The sequence below is a fragment of the Aythya marila genome, assembly GCF_965140915.1.
Source record: "Aythya marila genome assembly, contig: HAP1_HAP1_SCAFFOLD_943, whole genome shotgun sequence".
Taxonomy (NCBI): domain Eukaryota; kingdom Metazoa; phylum Chordata; class Aves; order Anseriformes; family Anatidae; genus Aythya; species Aythya marila.
Genome location: NW_028136988.1, coordinates 5,001 through 10,000, shown reverse-complemented (window position 1 = coordinate 10,000; position 5,000 = coordinate 5,001).

Genomic DNA, 5,000 nt, shown 5'->3' with positions numbered 1-5,000 from the left:
TCTTCTTCTTCTTCTTCTTCTTCTTCTTCTTCTTCTTCTTCTTCTTCTTCTTCTTCTTCTTCTTTTTCTTTGTCGTCTTCTTCGTCTTCTTTTTCTTCATCTTCTTCTTCTTCTTCTTCTTCTTCTTCTTCTTCTTCTTCTTCTTCTTCTTCTTCTTCTTCTTCTTCTTCTTCTTCTTCTTATTCTTCTTCTTCTTCTTCTTTTTCTACTTCTTCGTCTTCTTCTCCTTCTCCTTCTCTTTCGTCTTCTTCTTCTTCTTCTTCTTCTTCTTCTTCATCTTTGTCTTCTTCTTCTTCGTCTTTTTCGTCTTATTTTTTCTTCTTCTTCTTCTTCTTCATCTTCTTCTTCTTCTTCTTCTTCTTCTTCTTCTTCTTCTTCTTCTTCTTCTTCTTCTTCTTTTTCTTTTTCTACTTTTTCGTCTTCTTCTACTTCGTCGTCTCTTTTGCCTTCTTCTTCGTCTCCTTCTTCTTCTTCTTCTTCATCTTCGTCTTCTTCTTCTTCGTCTTTTTCGTCTTCTTCTTATTTCTTCTTCTTCTTCTTCTTCTTCTTCTTCTTCTTCTTCTTCTTCTTCTTCTTCTTCTTCTTCTTCTTCTTCTTCTTCTTCGTCTTTATCAACTTCTTCGTCTTTTTCTTCTTCATCTTCGTCTTCTTTGTCTTCTTCATCTTCTTCTTCTTCTTATTCGTGTTCTTCTTCGTCTTCTTCTTCGTCTTCTTCGTCTTACTATTCTTCGTCATCTTCTTCTTCGACTAATGCTTCTTCTACGTCATCTTATTCTTCCTCTTCAATTATTATTTTTATTATATTTCATATTATTTTTATTCTTCTTCGTCTTCTTCTTCCTCGCTGTCTTTTTCTTTTTATTTCTCTTCGTCTCATTCTTCTTCTTCTTCTTCTTCTTCTTCTTCTTCTTCTTCTTCTTCTTCTTCTTCTTCTTCTTCTTTGTCTTCTTCTTCTTCTTCATCTTCTTCTTCTTTCGACTTCTTCTTTTTCGTCCTCGTCTTCTTCTTCTCCTTCTTCTTCTTCTTCTTCTTCTTCTTCTTCTTCTTCTTCTTCTTCTTCTTCTTCTTCTTCTTCTTCTTCTTCCTCTTCTTCTTCTTCTTCTTCTTCTTCTTCTTCTTCTTCTTCTTCTTCCTCTTCTTCTTCTTCTTCCTCTTCTTCTTCTTTTTCTTCTCCGTCATCATCTTCTCCTTCTCCTTCTCCTTCTCCTTCTCCTTCTCCTTCTCCTTCTCCTTCTCCTTCTCCTTCTCCTTCTCCTTCTCCTTCTCCTTCTCCTTCTCCTTCTCCTTCTCCTTCTCCTTCTCCTTCTCCTTCTCCTTCTCCTTCTCCTTCTCCTTCTCCTTCTCCTTCTCCTTCTCCTTCTCCTTCTTCTTCTTCTACTTCTTCTTCGTCTTCCTCTTCGTCTTCTTCGTTTTTCTACTTCTTTGACTACTTCTTCTTCGTCTTCTTATCCTTCGTCTTCATTTATTATTGTTATTATATTTCGTCTTCTTCTTCTTTTTCTTCTTCTTCTTCTTCTTCTTCTTCTTCTTCTTCTTCTTCTTCTTCTTCTTCTTCTTCTTCTTCTTCTTCTTCTTCTTCTTCTTCTTCTTCTTCTTCTTCTTCTTCTTCTTCTTCTTCTTCTTTTTCTACTTCTTTGTCTTCTTCTCCTTCTCCTTCTCTTTCGTCTTCTTCTTCTTCTTCTTCTTCTTCATCTTTGTCTTCTTCTTCTTCGTCTTTTTCGTCTTCTTATTTCTTCTTCTTCTTCTTCTTCTTCTTCTTCTTCTTCTTCTTCTTCTTCTTCTTCTTCTTTTTCTTTTTCTACTTCTTCGTCTTCTTCTCGTTCGTCGTCTCTTTTGTCTTCTTCTTCGTCTCCTTCTTCTTCTTCTTCTTCATCTTCGTCTTCTTCTTCTTCGTCTTTTTCGTCTTCTTCTTATTTCTTCTTCTTCTTCTTCTTCTTCTTCTTCTTCTTCTTCTTCTTCGTCTTTATCAACTTCTTCGTCTTTTTCTTCTTCATCTTCATCTTCTTTGTCTTCTTCATCTTCTTCTTCTTCTTATTCGTGTTCTTCTTCGTCTTCTTCTTCGTCTTCTTCGTCTTACTATTCTTCGTCATCTTCTTCTTCGACTAATGCTTCTTCTACGTCATCTTATTCTTCCTCTTCAATTATTATTTTTATTATATTTCATATTATTTTTATTCTTCTTCGTCTTCTTCTTCCTCGCCATCTTTTTCTTTTTATTTCTCTTCGTCTCATTCTTCTTCTTCTTCTTCTTCTTCTTCTTCTTCTTCTTCTTCTTCTTCTTCTTCTTCTTCTTCTTTTTCTTCTTCTTCTTCTTCTTCTTCTTCTTCTTCTTCTTCTTCTTCTTCTTCTTCTTCTTTGTCTTCTTCTTCTTCTTCATCTTCTTCTTCTTCTTTCGACTTCTTCTTTTTCGTCCTCGTCTTCTTCTTCTCCTTCTTCTTCTTCTTCTTCTTCTTCTTCTTCTTCTTCTTCTTCTTCTTCTTCTTCTTCTTCCTCTTCTTCTTCTTCTTCTTCTTCTTCTTCTTTTTCTTCTCCGTCATCATCTTCTCCGTCATCATCTTCTCCTTCTCCTTCTCCTTCTCCTTCTCCTTCTCCTTCTCCTTCTCCTTCTCCTTCTCCTTCTCCTTCTCCTTCTTCTTCTTCTACTTCTTCTTCGTCTTCCTCTTCGTCTTCTTCGTTTTTCTACTTCTTTGACTACTTCTTCTTCGTCTTCTTATCCTTCGTCTTCATTTATTATTGTTATTATATTTCGTCTTCTTCTTCTTCTTCTTCTTCTTCTTCTTCTTCTTCTTCTTCTTCTTCTTCTTCTTCTTCGTCTTTTTCGTCTTCTTCTTATTTCTTCTTCTTCTTCTTCTTCTTCTTCGTCTTTATCAACTTCTTCGTCTTTTTCTTCTTCATCTTCGTCTTCTTTGTCTTCTTCATCTTCTTCTTCTTATTCGTGTTCTTCTTCGTCTTCTTCTTCGTCTTCTTCGTCTTAGTGTTCTTCGTCATCTTCTTCTTCGACTAATGCTTCTTCTACGTCATCTTATTCTTCCTCTTCAATTATTATTTTTATTATATTTAGTATTATTTTTCTTCTTCTTCGTCTTCTTCTTCCTCGTCGTCTTTTTCTTTTTATTTCTCTTCTTCTTCTTCTTCTTCTTCTTCTTCTTCTTCTTCTTCTTCTTCTTCTTCTTCTTCTTCTTCTTCTTCTTCTTCTTCTTCTTCTTCGTCTTCTTCTTCTTCTTCTTCTTCTTCTTCTCCTCCTTCTTCTTCTTCTTTTTTCGCCTGCTTCTTCTTCTTCTCCTTCTTCTTCTTCGTCTGCTTCTTCTTCTTCTTCTTCTTCTTCGTCTTCTTCTTCTTCTTCTTCTTCTTCTTCTTCTTCTCCTCCTTCTTCTTCTTCTTTTTTCGTCTACTTCTTCTTCTTCTTCTTCTTCTTCTTCGTCTGCTTCTTCTTCTTCTTCTTCTTCTTCGTCTTCTTCTTCGTCTTCTTCTTCTTCGTCGTCTTCTTCTTCTTCTTCTTCTTCTTCTTCTTCTTCTTCTTCTTTGTCGTCTTCTTCGTCTTCTTCTTCTTCATCTTCTTCTTCTTCTTCTTCTTCTTTCGACTTCTTCGTTTTCGTAGTCGTCTTCTTCTTCTTCTTCTTCTTTTTCTACTTCTTCGTCTTCTCCTTCGTCGTCTCTTTCGTCTTCTTCTTCTTCTTCTTCATCTTTGTCTTCTTCTTCTTCGTCTTTTTTGTCTTCTTATTTCTTCGTCTTTTTTGTCTTCTTATTTCTTCTTCTTCTTCTTCTTCTTCTTCTTCTTCTTTTTCTTTTTCTACTTCTTCGTCTTCTTCTCCTTCGTCGTCTCTTTTGTCTTCTTCTTCGTCTCCTTCTTCTTCTTCTTCTTCATCTTCGTCTTCTTCTTCTTCTTCTTTTTCGTCTTCTTCTTATTTCTTCTTCTTCTTCTTCTTCTTCTTCTTCTTCTTCTTCTTCTTCTTCTTCTTTGTCGTCTTCTTCGTCTTCTTTTTCTTCATCTTCTTCTTCTTCTTCTTCTTCTTCTTCTTCTTTCGACTTCTTCGTTTTCGTCGTCGTCTTCTTCATCTTCTTCTTCTTCTTCATCTTCTTCTTCTTCTTCTTCTTCTTCTTCTTCTTCTTCTTCTTCTTCTTCTTTTTCTACTTCTTCGTCTTCTTCTCCTTCTCCTTCTCTTTCGTCTTCTTCTTCTTCTTCTTCTTCTTGATCTTTGTCTTCTTCTTCTTCGTCTTTTTCGTCTTCTTTTTTCTTCTTCTTCTTCTTCTTCATCATCTTCTTCTTCGTCTTCTTCTTCTTCTTCTTCTTCTTCTTCTTCTTCTTCTTCTTCTTCTTCTTCTTCTTCTTCTTCTTCTTTTTCTTTTTCTACTTCTTCGTCTTCTTCTCGTTCGTCGTCTCTTTTGTCTTCTTCGTCTCCTTCTTCTTCTTCTTCTTCATCTTCGTCTTCTTCTTCTTCATCTTTTTCGTCTTCTTCTTATTTCTTCTACTTCTTCTTCTTCTTCTTCTTCTTCTTCTTCTTCTTCGTCTTTATCAACTTCTTCGTCTTTTTCTTCTTCATCTTCGTCTTCTTTGTCTTCTTCATCTTCTTCTTCTTCTTATTCGTGTTCTTCTTCGTCTTCTTCTTCGTCTTCTTCGTCTTACTATTCTTCGTCATCTTCTTCTTCGACTAATGCTTCTTCTACGTCATCTTATTCTTCCTCTTCAATTATTATTTTTATTATATTTCATATTATTTTTATTCTTCTTCGTCTTCTTCTTCCTCGCCATCTTTTTCTTTTTATTTCTCTTCGTCTCATTCTTCTTCTTCTTCTTCTTCTTCTTCTTCTTCTTCTTCTTCTTCTTCTTCTTCTTCTTCTTCTTCTTTGTCTTCTTCTTCTTCTTCATCTTCTTCTTCTTCTTTCGACTTCTTCTTTTTCGTCCTCGTCTTCTTCTTCTCCTTCTTCTTCTTCTTCTTCTTCTTCTTCTTCTTCTTCTTCTTCTTCTTCTTCTTCTTCTTCTTCTTCTTCTTCTTCTTCTT